The sequence below is a fragment of the Vanacampus margaritifer genome, chromosome 5 (assembly GCF_051991255.1).
Source record: "Vanacampus margaritifer isolate UIUO_Vmar chromosome 5, RoL_Vmar_1.0, whole genome shotgun sequence".
Lineage (NCBI taxonomy): Eukaryota > Metazoa > Chordata > Actinopteri > Syngnathiformes > Syngnathidae > Vanacampus > Vanacampus margaritifer.
In genome coordinates, this window is record NC_135436.1 from 20,093,325 (window position 1) to 20,111,151 (window position 17,827).

General features: G+C 40.0%; 1 protein-coding gene across 1 annotated transcript in view; it reads right to left on the minus strand.

The window, feature by feature from the left end:
* The window catches only part of slc8a2b (solute carrier family 8 member 2b), a 65,763-nt gene that overhangs the window by 36,971 nt on the left and 10,965 nt on the right, over positions 1-17,827 (minus strand). Inside the window, exon 2 of the mRNA XM_077565986.1 lies at positions 6,516-6,554. The gene's annotated coding sequence lies outside the window, so the exon portion shown is untranslated. The remainder of the gene's footprint in view (positions 1-6,515; positions 6,555-17,827) is intronic.

The following is a 17,827-nucleotide window of genomic DNA, read 5'->3' on the forward strand; positions in this document are numbered from 1 at the left end:
ATCAAATCAAATTTCAGCCTCCATGTGCTGCCATCTAATCTGCCCGGGGCTCAAAGAATCAGTAGTGCTGGCCAATGCAATTTAAACAAGCTTAGCAATGGGACTGTTTTCAAATCAAGATGGCCCTCGATGATGTCAACATTTTTTTCTACCCTCTGATTGGTTGGTCAGAGCAAAACTTGTCACATCCGAGCTTGACCAGCAAAAAACGGCACACATTAATTCATGTAATAATGTTATGTTGTGTTTTGGTACAGTATTGATGGCTTCTATAATTGCAACATGATAGCGGTGGTATTAACTCATTCACTGCCATTGACGGCTATAGACGTCGAAAATTCATTTCAACTATTTCTATTAGTTTAACATTTTTTTCCACTTTTGCTAATAAGTGTAGGAAAACCTAGGAAAAAATTGTATTGTAAATTTAAAACAGATGTAAAATTTGTGAATAATCGTTCGTTAACTCGTAAAGTCATGTGATCAATTACAATTAAAAAATGTATCGCCTGACGGTCCTAATTTAAAAAAAAAATTAAAATAAGGGCTGTTTAATTGTAATTACTCACATGATAATTTTATATCTGTTATAAATGTACAATTAAAAAAAATTCTAGGTTTTCATAAAAAAATGAAATGAAATGAAACAAAAATGTTAAACTAATAGAAATAGTTCACTTGAATTTTTGACATTTATAGTCGTCAATGGCAGTGAATGAGTTAAGAGGTGAATTAAGACTGAAGGACCGGGTACTGCACGGGTAATGCACGGCCCGCCACTGCCAAAGGGGAAGGGGAACGGAACAAAAGGAGCAGAGGAAAATGTCAGCCGACGACATAAACGGCGAGTAATTAGGGGTGCTTGAAGCTGATCGGAGTTGAATACAATTAGCGGCAAATGAGAGCCAGGTTATTCTGAAAAGGAAGACATCACTGGCGGCTTTATGTAACTGGCTGAGCGTGAAGCAGCTACAGAAGGACACGTCTTCCTCGCCCTACTTGTCCTCGTTGTTCGCATTATGGAGACTGTGGGAACTACGAGGTTGGACAGCTTTTGACTGGGCTGTTGGAAGCGTGCTTCAACCCACGTTTCTTCTTTAAATTTGTAAGACTTTTTATACACATAACCCAACTACAAATACAACTTTTAATCTAAAAAAAGTACTTTTTCTTGAAAAAATGCAACTTTATTCTCATTAAACTGAGGATTCAGCTAAAATTAATGATTTTACTCATCTAGAAATATGAAGACTTTTACATTACCGAAGGAAAAAAATACACTTATTTTTCAATAATCTCAAATAAAATAAAATAAAAATTTAACTTAATACTTTTTAACTTTATTCTTGTAAGATTCTAACATGTTTTAAATTGAAAAAAAATATACATTTTTTTTTCATCTGAAAAATGTTTTCTAAAAATATAACTTTTAATCTAAAAATATAACTTTACGTAAAAAACAACAACTTTTTAACATGGAAATTTTTTATATATAAAAATGTTTTAAAAAATGACATCATTCTTATTAAATTACAATACTTTTCTTGAAAATTAGATTCTTATTTTATTATACTCTCATAAAACTGCACATTTTAATTTTTTAAATATATATTCTTATTCTCAAAAAATGCTACTTGCTATGAAATATAAGACTTTTTATATAACAATCAGGCAAGATTACAACTTGAATCAAAAACATATCCAACATAGCTTTAAAAGGGATCCGATTTCACGGTGCTTGAACGTGACATCCTAATAAAGGACCCGGCCTGTCCTTGAACACGCATGTTTCGAAGCACGCTTAAACAAGTTGAAGCGGAGCATCTCCTGGGCCATCAAGGCGCCTTTACGAGGACACGGCTGAGTGCAAAGCATTTACTCGTTTCTGGCTCCCATCCCGAGCGGGGGGCGAATGAGATGCCACAGCAGCCGACAGAGCGTGAGAGGGACCCATGCCAGCTGGGAATTTTTTTTATTGGCGTTGGAGATGTATGGACGAGGCCATCCATCAGAACATGAGATGAGATTGGAACATGCTTCCGGAAGAAACAATCTCCTGTGTCATCCTGAAACAGCAGCAAGCTACTGCACTACAACATGGGCAATTTTTTGAAGGGCACATTTGATTTGGAATTTGTAAAATTGTTCATTTAATGGTAAACTATGTTGAAAAAAATGTTTAAAAAAAATGATACAATTCATTAGAAAGTAAAGAATTTTTTTGCTAAATTTTTTGCTCCCATTCAATGGGATCATCATTGATCCGTGGTCGGTTCGGATTACGGCCGATCCGCGGATTGGTTGGTGAGGGGAAAAACAAAACAAAAACAAAGTGCGCATTCACAGTTGATTTCATTCTGACATGTCAAGGAAGCTGAAACATACTCAACGTAACGCGCTAAGCCTAACTTCAAAATAAAGTTTACCAAACACAGTAATACATTGACGGTAAAGCAAATAGCCTTAGTACACTTTTATGTTGAAGTTCGCCCACGTCGTGGCGTGATGAACTTAACTTCCCTTTTAGACGTTTCTTTGATTGACATTGTAGTTGCGACCAACATCAACATAACGCTAACCCGAACACGTATTCAATCGCTAATTAAGGACGCTAAGTAACCGCTAATTAATTAAGCCGTCATTTTATGACACGGCAGAAGTTTCCGACGTAAGTGGCTAGCGGCTAGTTGTTAGCATGACCATCGAGTGTCTGGCCGCCGGGTGGTAAGTAAGTTCGACAGCTGACTTACTTTAATTATATATATATATATATATATATATATATAATGAAAAGACCAAAATATTGTAAAATAATTAAAGTAAGTCAGCTGTCAAACTTACTTACCAGCCGGCGGCCAGACACTCGATATATATATATATATATATATATATATATATATATATATATATATATATATATGGTTATAAAATGGTGTTTTGCATTGTGTTTTAGCATAATGCTATCGGACTTTTGTATAAGGCAATTTTGTGGTTGTTGCGCAACGTGTAAATCTGTTTAGTTGAATGTAAACTCCAAATGGGAATGTCAATAAACAGCTTGAAGCCTCTTTTTTTGATTAATTATTCAAATCAATAAGAGCCTAATTTAGCTATGACAACAAAGCAACTCCTTTTATTAAAAGGCAGGATGGGGGTGGGGGGTGGGGGGGGGGGGCAATACACACATAGAAAAGCACATGGCATGGGACATCCTCAGATCTCAATTTTAGCTTTGATTTGAATCAAAACTAGATTGGAATGGGATATCTGCCAGTGTACTGTAAACTGCAGTGCTCTAGTGAATTAGAGCACTGCAGTGTAAAGGACGGAAATGCTCTTTTATTTGGCGTCCCTCCTTTTTTGTGCCAGCATCATTCTTTCACCCCCATCTCCCTCTGGTCGCTCTGTAAACGTTATTTAGTGTGTGCCTGTGTGTGTGTCGAGCCATTCATCTCCCGCCAGCCACCAGCCGCCCTCAGTAATTACAATGGTCCCGCGTTCTCTCTCTGCCCTCATTAGTTTCCAGAACCAACACGGAAGCTGTGTGCTTGATGCGTGTGTGTGTTTGTGTGTGGCAATCAGCCCGCAGTCATTCGTATTTAGATGAGATTAGATAACCTGATTGGGGGATTTGCACTGATGGAAGCTTCTCTGTTCCACACACACACGGGCACGCACACACAGACAAACTAGAGACACTGGAGTCATTCTGATGCAAGAGGAGAAGATAAACACGGGAAAGTGGAAAAGGAGGGGATGAAGGAAGAAGAGGGAAAGAGCGTCTGTAGTAAAGTAGAACACAGAGGAGAGAGAAATGTTGGTTGAGTGGGCAAAATGGCACTACAATGGCTGCTTCAAACCAAAATGGCCGACTTCCTGTGTGTTTTTAGACATGCCTACCCAATGTTGTTGTTATGTTGCCCTAATGGATCAAATTGGATGGAAATCAAATCAAAACAGTCAGCAGTTTGTGAGGGATTCCTTAGAATGGCCCAAAAATAACCCTAAAATGGCCGCTTCAAAACAAAAATGGCAGATTTACAGTGACCTTTTGGGCATGATTTTTTTAAAAACTTTTTTTGTCGGTTTACCCATGATAGACGTGTCTACTAAATTCCATGTTGCCAAGTCAAACCAGCCTCAGCGGCTGAATGTTCAAAAAAGTCCCAAGGCCGCTGCTGAGGCCATTTTTAGAGCCAACAAAATGCAGGATTTTGTATTGGATCACATTAGCAAGTGTACCTAATGAATTGTCTGAATATAGATAATGTGAGTGTGTGTTTGATCATGAATGTGTAATATTAGAGAGGTTACAGGGCTAATTGGTGTTAAAGACAAACATCTATATCATCTCTGCTCTTTATGACCTCATTAGTGTGTGGGTGTGTGTGTGCTAGCCAAGTGCACAAATGGCTCAAAACATTTTAGACTATCTCAGAGTGTGCACACAAGCGTATCATGCACGAGCATGTAAGACGATGGCCGCCAATTAAATCCTGGTTATGGATAGCAGTGTCTTCCTGCGTGTGCGCATGAACATGTGAGTACATGTGCGCGTGTGTGCACGGACATCTCCCCTCTGGCCTTCTCCCGGGAAGCCAATTAGGAGGCAGCAGCCCCACACTCCGCCCATCACTGTATCCGGGCAGGAGTCATCAGAGACATAACGTTCACGCATCGCTGTCGCCGTGACGATGTGAAGCACGCAGGACGTATATTAGCAACTAAAGAGATGTTTAAGCTTTTGCCCCGCTTGACCGACTTGAACACGCACCCACTTGCTGCTCTTGCAATAAGCAACGTCATTGACACGATTATCCCGTTACGCTGAAATGTCCTCTGCCCCCCTTGCCTGCCTCACACATAAACATTTCTTTCAAACTGCTTGCCTCTCTCACATACACCCACTCACTCCACTTACAATAAGTCATTTGACTGGCACACTAACTCAACTGCCTTCCAAACAACTTCTGCCTCCCATACACACGTCCTTGCTGCACTTACAATAAACCATTTGACTGACACTACATTACCTGGTTACACTTTTTAAATCACCACCGCTTGCCCACCTTGCACACACAAGCCACTGCACTGCTTCTGCACCGCTTGCCTACCATGAAGGCACCCACTTGCTCCACTTATAATAAACCATTTGACTGACACTACGTTACCTGGTAAGACACACTTTTTTCATCACCACCACTTGCGCACCTTGCAAACGCAGGTCACTGCTCTGCTTCTTCACCGCTTGCCTACTTTGAATACACCCACTTGCTGCACTTACAATAAACCATTTGACTGACACTACATTACCTGGTTACGCTTTTTAAATCACCACTGCTAGCCACATTTGCACATACAGGCCATTGTTCTGCTTGCGCACAACTTGCCTACCTCGAATACACCAACTTGCTCCACTTACAATAAACCATTTGACTGATACTACATTACCTGGCTACGCTTTTTTTCATCACCACGTTGCCCATCTTGCACACACACACACACCTACCTTGAATGCGCCCACTTGTTCCACTTGCAATCATCTGGCACGTTGTTTTCTCATTACATTATCGGTATATGCGCACTTATCTTCTGCACCACTTGTCTGCATTGCACACATCGACTTGTTCCACTTGCAATGCTGCTCGGAAAAAAACGGGATGAACATGACATCATCTGTTTAGACGGGATCGTCTGTAACCTCATCAGTCCCTTGTGATGCAGAAATCCCAACATAACATATTGATTTCCAACACCTTCACTCACAGGAGTGATTTTATACCACACTGAAGGAGAATTATTGATCAAACTTCAAATATTCCTGAGAGGCCGAGTTGTTGATGTGCATGACGCTATGCTGCTCGCTAACGCTAAAATCAGGCATGACATACATGACTGGATGCCGGCATTCAGGATGACGTCAAGGTGGCTAACGAGGTATGAGATGCAATCGCACTGGGAAATAAACAGAAACGTTGCAACCAATTGGACGTTATTGATGAGAATGCTGTGTGCAGGAAAGCAGGAAAATGTTGACAGGAAGTAAATGTCTGCCCAGACACTATGCAAATACAGGTATTTGTATTCCTTTTAGCATATCTACCTTATTCCTGAGGGATGGCATGTAAAAACAATTATGGGAGCGACTTCCAGTAAGATATCGGAAGTAGCAGTGAGCCATTTGTTAAAATAGCTTTTGTACGGGCGCTTCTTTCAATTTGCGGATAAAAAGCGGATGCTCACGTGCATCGAACTCCATCCCTAGTACTGATATGCCTCAGAGCTTCTAGATTACTCATTGGCTGATCATCTGAAGTGACAAAGTTTAGCAAAACATGCGACTGTACGTTGTCCTTGCCCACTTTTTAATGTCATCTTCCTTCCTCGCCACATGAGTGAAACCACATATTGCGAACCTCGCACATACACACAATAACCATCTATCTGTACATCCACATACATGCCAAACATAAATATCAGTTTTTCCATTCACATATGCAATCCATTTAACTTACCTGACTCAAACTCATGGGGGGCACGAGGGTTCAGCTTCCCTGAAACCAAAATACAGAAATCCAATTATGATCATGTTTGAACTTTTTTAACACGATTATGTCATCTTATCTCATCACGCTGACATGTGACAGGACACAGCCCCCCCCCCCTTCCCCCTGGGGGAAGATGATTGGGCCTCTATGAGTGTGATCGTTTGCTTTGGTCTAGCTTCAAACTGCAATCCTTTAACACACTCTAAACGACATCCATGCTCATTTGAAATTCAGCGACCTTGATGTGTGTTTCAACTTGGCACATGTGAAAATGTGTGGGCGGGTCCCCAAAGAGGCCGATCGTAACAATGGCGGAAAATGCTCATGCTCAAAATGGAGATGTGTGGAATCCCACCGCACGCCGACTCTTGACCATATAACTGTGTGTGTGTTTGTGCCTGTGTGCGTGTGTGTTGTTATGCAAGCAACATGATTTTAAATGAAACTTAAATTGAATTAATCAGGCCAGTGAGACAGAAAGTGTTGTGCTTTGCTCTCATTTATCTTGTCGTGCCTTATTACGCAACTGTGTGCACAAACATATATACACACATAGAGTAAGAAGCATACATGAATAAAATCACACATCCATAAAGAAAATAGTCTGACAGCATTTTCAAACGTTTCTGCCTGCTTAAGCGCGAGTTGTTAAGTTAACATCCATTTTCGTCCTCTGAAGACAAGCAATACCCGAAGAAACATCACACCGACATCAAAAACCGCACAGACCAGAAGCGTCGATGTACCAAAGGGACCAGAAGAAATTAAAATGTAACTCCAGGCGCAATGCAGATTGCCTTTATACTGCATTGACGTCTGCTGTATGGGCAAAAGTATTGAGACGCTTCAAATATTGAAGTTTAAAAACCTAAAAAAAATTATTAAAAAAAAGGTTTTAATTTGTGAATTGGGACAGCCACAAATCAAGGTATTAATATATGCCTGTTTAAAAAAAAATTCTAGCTTTTTTTTTTAGATACTTAAAAAAAAAATGGTTACTTTAGGTTGTTTTAATGTGATCATTTTAAAATGATTTTTGAACACATGATGCTAAATATATTGATCATGCAGTGTCACCAAAGTGCTAAAAAGGTGGTAGAAAAGTCAAATTTATGTCATTTCATTCTTAAATATGATATACTCACTTTAACCCAAAAACACAGCAGACCACTAAATGTCCCTAACCCTACGCTAACCTTTAAGTGGAAGTCAACCTTTAAACATTTCTTGACAATATGTTTTATGTGACCTCACTAGTCTAAACATGACATTTTAAATAATATTACATTTGTGGAATGTGAGTTATGAAGCAAAATCCAGCCATTTTTTATCCATCCCAGGGGGGGCGGCCATTTTGCTCAGGCAACGACCAATCACAGCTCACCTGTTTTCTGAAGCTCTGTCGTGAATGGTGTTACATGAGACCTGAGGAACATTGATGTCATCTTCAGTCGACAGCAAGTGGCAAAATGGCCGCCCCCTGAGATGAATAAAAATGGCTGGATTTTGCTGCTTAACTCATATTCCGCTAACACAATATCAACCTGAATACCATATTTAGACTTGTGGGGCTGCATAGAACATATTATTGTCAAAAATCCGAATCCTAAATCCTAAAATCAACCATATTCCAAACCCAAATTCATCCATTCTCGACTCTGAATATGTAATGAGTTGTAATGCCTGAAAAGGCGATTAGACAATTTTATTTGTCACAATTTACGCAAACACTGCAGGATATTTGCGAGTTTGGTAGGGAAGAACAGTGGAGAACAAGAACGCGTCCCATTACTTCTGCTGATAAAACGCCCCTTGTGCTCTAATGTCAAGTGTTGAGGATGCAGCAGCTTGTTGAAGCGGCGAGTTGAGCATTGGTGGACAGAGGTGCCTTGTTAAAGGGAATCGAAGAAGCGCTGATAGGACAAAGAATGAGCTGTCAGGCGCCATAATGGCCGAGCACGGCGAGCAGGCCCGCGCTCGGGTAGCAGCAAAGAAGAAAAGCGTAAAGGGATGAAATAAATGAAAGCGTCAGATTGTTATAGTTGTTGTAAAGTTGTAATGTTGTAGTATAAAAGAAACAGAGGGGCGTGTCTGGTTGTAAGCAGTAAAGAATTATTGGAAGATGATTAATGAACCAATCAGAAGGCTCCTTACAGGTCACATGAATCTCCTCTTAACTTTATTGTTTCTCTGCCATCATCCATCTCTTCGTCATTCCATCATCCCTCTATACTTTATTGAGGGGAGAAAGAAAACGATTCACGATCCACGTGAGCGTCTGTTTTAGCGCCATTGATCGTACTGTATAACGATTAGATCTACAATCGAGGCCAAAGCAGCGACTTTCACGATGGCTCAGATGAAGATTGATTTTAACGAGCGTCTTAAGTCGGCCATGTTAGCAGCGTGTGAGTAACACCGATTTACTAATGCTTCCTTAGCGCGAGATAATTGCGCTAAATGCCATCAAAGCACACAGAGGTGACTCATTTGCATAACGATGGGGTCCGATGAAAGCAGGAGGAAAATCATATATGAAAACGATATTGTTTTAAACTATAAGAGAATTTATAGATTTTTTTTTTGCCCGCCTGAAATTGACACAATTAAATTTGACATTCAGAACTCAAATTATTAAAACAGTACCATAACGTCAACACACTCAATTCAGCTCTAAAGTTACCCAAACTATAAACCTACCCTAAACCCTTTTACCTAAATCTCCCTCGAAACTTGGCCTATCCCTAAAATGACCCAAACCATAACCCTACAGCCTAATCCAAACTTTAACAAGATAGCTGCAGACTCAACCAAAACAGACCTGATGGATGCTAGGCAAGGATTCAACAACTTAATGAAAAAAGTAAGTAAAAGTAAATCAAGTCCTGAGTGACAGACCAGACGGCACTTGTTCTGGCAGCTGCCCCACAAGGGAAAAACTTCCTGAAGCTGACGGATGACTTCCCAAAGTACAAATCAAAGCACGCTTCCCTCCGAGACCTGCCACCGGGGTTACAAGCATCGGAACCAGTCCATCACCTTGTGAGGTGAAGCCAGTGAAGGGGAAAAAAAAACATGAGGATGAAGAAGCATGATGAGCATCAGAGATCAGGGGATGACAGGAACAACACACACAGACAGAGGATGTCTGTTGTGAAGGCCTGATGAGAAAGTGATGGACGATAAAGAAAGGCTTCAATAAGTCTTTCAGCTTGTACCCGAATGTGTGTGTATGTGAGCTAAAGCCTCAAGACATACATGACAAAGTGAAATGACTTGGAAGTGACGCCGCACGATTACTAAAAGGTGAAATTCCGTACAGAGTGAGGAATGTTCTAGCTAGGCAAACAGGAAAACCCAGACCTTATTAAAAAATCATCTGTGAGATGGCACAGTGGGGGGAATGTCCTCATGGTCTGACATATTTACAGTGCTTATATTCCTTTCCTGGTGGCACAGTGAGGCATGTTGTTGCTCATGAAACATGCTAACCACATGCTAGCATGTGTGTCTTATTGTCAACGCTTGTGGGTTTGAATCTCTCAGCTGGAGCTTTTCTTCCCCCCCCTCGACACACAACTGCTGTCCTTGAACGCAGCTGGGCGGTGACAACGTGTGTGTGTGTGTGTGTGAATATGTGTGTGCATTGTGTGTTTGTTTTTGCAACATGACGGGGCTCATATTTCCGGTTGAACAGTTATTGTGGGGACCGACTTGTCCCTGTATTTGTGTGTGTGTGTGTGTTTTCACATCATGGGGACCATTTTCTAAGTTTTTACTATCATTGTGAGGACCACGTGTCATTGTGGGGACATTTTGGTGGTCTCCATGAGTCCAAACCTCTTTTTGAGGGTCAAAACTTGGTTTTAGAAATTTAGGTTTGAATTGGGTTTTGGTTGGGGTTAGGGTAAGGCAGTCAGTTGTGATGGTTAAGGTTAGGTTAACGGTCAATGAAATGCATTATGTCACTGAGATGTCCCCACTAGTAATGTAAACCTCAACGTGTGTGTGTGTGTGTGTGTGTGAGTTTGTGTGTGTGTGTGTGTACTTGTACATATGACATTGTGAGGACCAAAATAAATCTTTAACCAACAGATTGAGAACTAGGAAATGCATTATATCTATGGATGTCCTCACAATTATATAAGTACAAATGTGTGTGTGTGCGTGTTACACAATGGGGAGTTGTGGGGCCCACCCGTCCACGTGGGGCCATTTTGCCGGGCCCCACAAGTTTAGACCTCTTTTTGAGGGTCAAGACTTGGTTTTAGAGTTTAGGTTTGAATTGGGTTATGGTTGAGGTTAGGGTAAGGAATAGGGGTAGGCAATTATTTTTGATGGTTGGGGTTAGGGGGAGGGGCTAGGGAATGCATTATATCAATGAGATGACCCCACAAAGATAGTAAAACGAACTTGTGTGTGTGTGTGTGCTTTGTTTGTTGTTTAGTCCAGGTGGTTTCGCAGCAGGTGCACACTTGATCAGAATGTTCTCACTCATTGCGTCATTCACCCTTACAGATTTGCAGGTCACAGCACACACACACACACACTTGCACGCATGCATGCAAGCACACACGCATAGAGCAAATTCACACAGTCTTGCAATCCATTTGTTTGTGGAGCTCATTCAGCATTTCATCTACTTTTAATAAACTGCCAAACTACTGTAGGTCGATAAAAATCCTGATGAATCCGTGTGGAAAACCAGTGAGTGGAAGTTTGAATAATTAATTCAGTGACTCTTTTTCGGTTTGTTTATGTCCCTCTCACACGTAAGACGTTTAGCCAAGCGCTGACCCTGTGGAGTTGACTTACTAGAGTTTGTGTTTTACAGTAAGTCATCAAAATCCGCCACCATGCTGCGTCCACATGCAATAAGAACTAAGCATTTTCACAATTTATTGTCACTGATCTGGGGAGCTTGTAAGCAAACAAAATACAAAAAAAGATGCTTAGAAATTTTCAAAATGCCCCTCAATGGCTGCTTCCAAACAAAATGGCAGATTTTCTGTGTCTCTTGTCTTTTTAAGACTTTTTGTTGGTGTACTCATGATAGACACGTCTATAAAATTCCATGTTGCTTAGCCAAACTCATTTTGAGGCCCGAATTTAGAAAAAAAAATTTATGATCTGAATTATTAGAATTTTATGTTTTAAGGTGAGTCATCAAATTTCACTGCAACGCTTCAGCCACATGCAATGACGAATTCTCCCCTTAAAATGTAGCGGTGACTATTCGAGAGTTGAGTGCTCGTACTGGCATCGGTCTGAAAGAAAGTGGCCGTCCGTTTTTGAGGAACATATGGCAAGGACAAAATGGCTGCCGCGTCAAACCGAAACGACAGCCTTCCTGCGTGACCTTTCAGTGATGGCTTTTTGACTCGTAATAACAGACACACCTGCCACATTTCATGTCGTTAAATCAAGCAAGCTTTGAGGGCTGAATTTCTCAAAACAAAAACAGAAAATCAGGGGCGCTACTGCAGTTTGACCCACTTACAACTTTCTTCTACACAAACACAGCAGTTTTTCCACTCTATAGTAGAAGAACAGTACAGCGTTAACTTTAAATGACAGTCATGTCGTCTTGTTGGGCGATCAGCCGTAAACGTGGACAAGAGGCGAGGGGCAAACGTTCGGGGGCTCGATCATGTGTGTGCGCGTGCAGCGGGTCTCGGAGGGAGCTGCAGCACGCTCATCGCCCGGGTGACCGCCGCCTCCCCCCCGGGGGATGATGCAAGACGATGTGTCACACACGCGCTCAGACACTGAAGCCGCTTTAATGCAATGATGCTGGCTAACATCATGGAAGAGAAAGAACAGAGACTGCGGGAAGACATCTGGCAACACACTTCACAAATCATAATGTGGTAAAGGGAAGATAAAATAGTCGAATCCTGTTGTGCATGGTGATGGTTATCATGAAAATTGGAGCTGTCACATTAACTCATTCACTGCCATAAATTCATTTGAACTATTTCTATTAGTTTAACAGTTTTTTCCACTTTTGTAAACAAGAGTATGAAAACCTAGGGGGGAAAAAATATTATACATTTAGAACAGATATAAAATGTGTGATTTGTGAGTTAACTAGTGAAGTCATGCAATTAATTACAATTAAACATCTTAATCGCCTGATGCCTCTAATTTTTAATAACTTTTTCTTTTCTTTTTTTTTAGTCTTTTCTTTAAAAAAAATTAACAAGTGAAGTCATGCGATTAATTACAATAAAAAATTGTAATCGCCTGATGCCCCTAATTTTTAATAATCTTTTCTGTAAAAAAAATAAAAATTAACTTGTGAAGTCATGCGATTAATTACAATCACAAATGTTAATTGCCTGTCGCCCCTAATTTTTAATAATCGTTTTTTCTTAAAAAAAAAAAATTTAAAAAGAAAAGATTATTACAAATTTGGGGCGTCAGGCGATTCAAATTTGTAATCATAATTAATCGCGTGACTTCACTAGTTAACTCACGATTAATCTGTTCTAAATATACAAAAAAAAGTCTAGGTTTTCATACTCTTGTGAATAAAAGTAGGGAAAAAAATGTTCCGTCAATGGCAGTGAATGAGTTAATGATATGATGCACTGGACTGTGGCGTGGTCTATGAATTAGACTTTGCAGATTATTTTGAGTAATTCGGTTTATTTCGAGTTGGTGATTATTGTAAATAAATGGTCAGAGGAGAGGAGCAACGTTCTTCCTTTTCCTTTTTGAACATTTTATGGTCACTTTTTGGACATTTTTTTAAAGTTTTTTTTATCAACCTTTGGCTTAAAAAAATGACAGGCATTTTTTAATTATTCATTTGTATTTAATCATTAATTCCTTTAAATAATATATTATTTTGTCTAAAAAAAAAATTTCATTAATTTCTTTTTCTTTTTTTTTAAGATTCACAGGGAGCCACATGTTGCAGACCCCTGAATTAGATGGATGAAATTATGTTATCTTGGACTAAAATAAAGACTAAAATGCTCAAAAAACAGGATAAGGTTGACAAAATGAGACAAGCGCGATTGAAACTGGACCAAAACTTGCTGATAAAGCTTTTAAAGCTGATAAAATTAACACTATCTGCTTCTTCCTTGACAATCGGTCCATGACCGCGACTCAGTGATATGGTGGTCGTCTCCAAATCCAGAGGTTGTGGGTTCGATCTCATGAGATTGTGACCATGTCGAAATATCCTTGAGTAAGATACTGAACCCCCAGTTGCTCCTGATGCTGCGTCATCAGTAGGTGAATGGCTAGTCCAATGTAAAAGCGCTTTGAGGGCCTTGTAAGGTGGAAAAGCGCTACATAAATCAAGTAGCATTACTAATACAGCACAGCATAAATGGAGCTTCAAAATGTTGTTTCCTGATAAGAACACCAGGGAACATGCCCACAATCAGTTTGAGTCAACATGTAATTTAATACCCGCTATTTGGTTTTTTAGTAAATCAGGCCCCTGGTGCCAAACACAGCGCATATTATACGGTCTGGTGTGAGTCCACCCTAAGAAAGATCCCACCTCGTACTACTTGTCTGCGCTCGGCCCACCGCGGCTCATCTCACAGGCCAAGTGCAACAGCAAAATCGCTCATCTTAATTGAGCAGGCTTTCTTTTTATTCCAGTGTGTCTCACCAGCCGGCCAGCAGATTGACTCATGAGTCCACCGCTGACACCACCACCTCTCCCTCTCTCTCTCTTTTTTTTTTTGTCTTTCTCCTCTGTCGCCCTCTCAGAAGACGCTCCAAATTTACTCGGAGGGAGAATAACGAGCAATTTAAAATGGAGCTCAACGATGTGACACGCTGACAGGTCGACTCGGTGCGGAAGCGAGAGCAAGCCGACCCGCACGCGCGGGGCTGACACGAGCAATGAGAAGGTTTTCACACACACACACACACATAAAAACACACGCATATGCGCGCGCAAACATCGACACACTTTATTGCATATTTTTAGAAGCCTTCCTTCAAAAAGTTTTCCATCTAACAAACTAAGTCTTCGCTCCAAGAAAACCAAGCTAACATGCTGAAAATAGTACCCAGGAGGACCATTATTTACTCAACTGCAGATGGGCTAAGCCCTTTATAATAAAAAATAATAAAAAAAACAACTATAAGTTTCTAACTGAGTTTTTGAGCAGGTTGGATTACTTTTACACAATGTTGCGTTAGTTATTTTGACCCAGCAGATTGGGTTGAAGATGGGATTGGATTTGACCGGATTTGGAGTAACCATGTGGCTCGCTAAGTGCTACTGTTCCTACATTCCTTCAAGTGTTTTTCCAGCAACTCAATCAAACCCTTCTTGGAAAAACAAACGGTGCAAAGAAAACTGGGAAAGGTCAAATCTCAATGCACATAACATTGTGGCGGGATCACCTATCAGAATCAACCGAACGCCGTTCCCGTTACTCGTGCTGGGATTCAGTGCCTTGCTTAATGCAAGAGTGCAGTTTACGTGACTGTCTTGCTGTTTTGGTTCACAAATGAGTTCAAGGTCTATAGACACACAACATTGTGGAATGACCACCGAGTCAGAATCTACTGGAACACTAATGGTCATCAGTGATGCCGATGCTACATAACATAATATCCTCTTTTCTACGTCAACACTCTTCACTTTAATTTGGCTAAGAGACTGTTTACGTGCTCCTGTAGATGCTGCTGTTTTGGTTAGCAACAGAGTTCTAATGGGCTAAGTAGTGAATTCTTTAATAGCGTGCAGCAGCATGGTTTATAACAAGTGCAAAGACTCCACATAGCTATTCATCTGAGAGTCTTTTAGTGTCTGCTGCTGTTTTGGTTAGCAAAAGCAATCCATGAACTGTGACAGTTAGTACCCGTTGGGAAATTGTAGGCATTAACTTGAGAGAGGTGTGTATTTATTTGATGGAACTAATAGACAGACTGCTGTTTGGGTTAGCAACAGAGCCCGACTCAACATGTATTCTTTGATCAGAAGAGGGAGTCATCTCTCTCCCTTTCCGGCTAATTGGAAAGCAGGATGGCTACAAGGCAGTAGAGATAACGACTCATGCATCATTATAGGATGTAAGTTGAGTGTTACACGAGGAGAAGAATTCAATCAGTGCACACATACACGCACACAGCCACATTAATCCTTGGTTTTAAATAAAGCCCGCAATTTGCTGGGTAAAAACCATGTTGGTGGTTTAGTGAAAGTGGCGGTGGAATTACAACATCCTCTTTACCGCAATGACTTCTCGGCCTCCATTCATCATCCCTTTATTCCACTGAGTGTATTATTTTACTTTTTGGGTAGTTTTTATCATAGCTCAGCTCTATCCCAAGGGGGTTCTCCAAACTAACCCACAAACCACAACATGATTTTGCACATTCAAAAACTAAATGCATAGTAACTGTGCCTTAGTAAAATAGAGTTAGCATCTTGGCTAACAAACTAAGAGCATTATTTTACTGATCATGGAATATGGATTAAGCAGCAAAATTCACCTGTTTTTATCCATCTCAGGGAGCGGCCATTTTGCCACTTGTTGTCGACTGAAAATGACATCTTAGTTGCTCAGGGCTCAGGTAACGAACGATCAACCACGGCTCACCAGTTTTCTGGGTTTGATCATGTGACGTTCACAAGATGAGCCCTTAGGCACTGTGATGTCATTGTCGGTTGACAGCAAGTGGCAAAATGGCCGACCCCAGATTAATCTGCTTAATTCTTATTCACTGCCATCGACGGCTATAGACGTCAAAAATTCATTTGAACTATTTCTATTAGCTAAACATTTTTTTCCACTTTTGTAAACAAGAGTGTGAAAACCTAGAATTTTTTATTGTACATTTAGAACAGATATAAAATGTGTGATTAATTGTGAGTTAACTAGTGAAGTCATGCGATTAATTACAATTAAAATTTTAATCGCCTGACGCCCCTAATATTTTATAATCTTTTCTTTCTTTTTTTAAATCATGTCAGGTGAATACATTTTTTCATTGTAATTAATCACATGACTTCAATAATTAACTCAGAATTAATCACACATTTTATATCTGTTCTAAATGTACAATATATATATATAGGTTTTCATACTCTTATTAACAAAAATTGAAAACTAATAGAAATGGTTCAAATTAATTTTTGACGTCTATAGCCGTCAATGGCAGTGAATGAGTTAATCAGAATGCAGTGTTTAGACAGAGTGCTGCCCCGCACCCCTAAACATTTTTTTTACAGTCATCATGAAAAACATTTGAAAGAATACTAATATTTATATGAATCCAATGCTTTCTTAAAAAAAAAAAAAAACATTAAAAAAAAATCCCAGCAGCACTCTGTTGAATTTAAAAGGAATAAATAACATTAAAATTTAAAATTAAATTTACTTAAAAAAAATAGTTCAAGTTCAGACATGATGATGATGTAATAAAATGAAACAAGATTTAAAATGAAAACAAAACATGAAAATGCATTTAAATGAGCACCATTTTTAAAATTATAAAATGTATCATTGACCCCCTATGCTGCGCTGTGATTGGCTAGCATTGCTAAGCAGATGGCCAGTGGGGGTTCAACTGTTAATAAAAATCTGAACTGACATCAAAGACCCTGTTAGCGTTATAACTTCAATAATTTGAGGTTTTTTCTTTTATGATTGTTATTCGTGCAGTTTATGTAGATGCGTATTGTGTGAACTTTAGCGACGGACACGCAAAATGCCAAACACGGCCTCTAATGCTCCATTTCAGTTGAGCCAGGCGCATCATGGGCAGCTGTAAAAAGTCCATCTGGCTCTCAGTCGGCGGCTTCACTGACTCGTGATGGGATACAAATCTGAATCTGCTACAGTGAAGTCACTCTGGATGCTTTTTTCACAGCTGGATGTGATTCTTGCCAAATGTTTGGGACAGCACGAGTGATCGGATATGCAAATGAGCATATTAGCCATTACAGTGAACACAGCTTTTCAACAGTTTCTCTTCACGCGAGTTTTGGTATGATCGATATGCCTGTTTGACATCAAGACTCATACTGTACCTGTAGAAGAAAAAAATATTTAGAATAGCTGTACTGTCGTGACAAAAAATACATTTACATTTTTTAGACGTGCTAATGACTTCCTGTTGTTATTTACAAGCCTTTCATGGCCAACAAACAAAGACGTCTCCCTTTTTTTGACCTCCCCGCCTCGGTCTCTGACTTTCACCTTCACGGCGGCGGCTGCGCTTGCTTGCTGATAACATGCTGATGTTAACGAGCTTTATCAGCGAGCAACAGACAGACACGCCCGCCAAGTAGA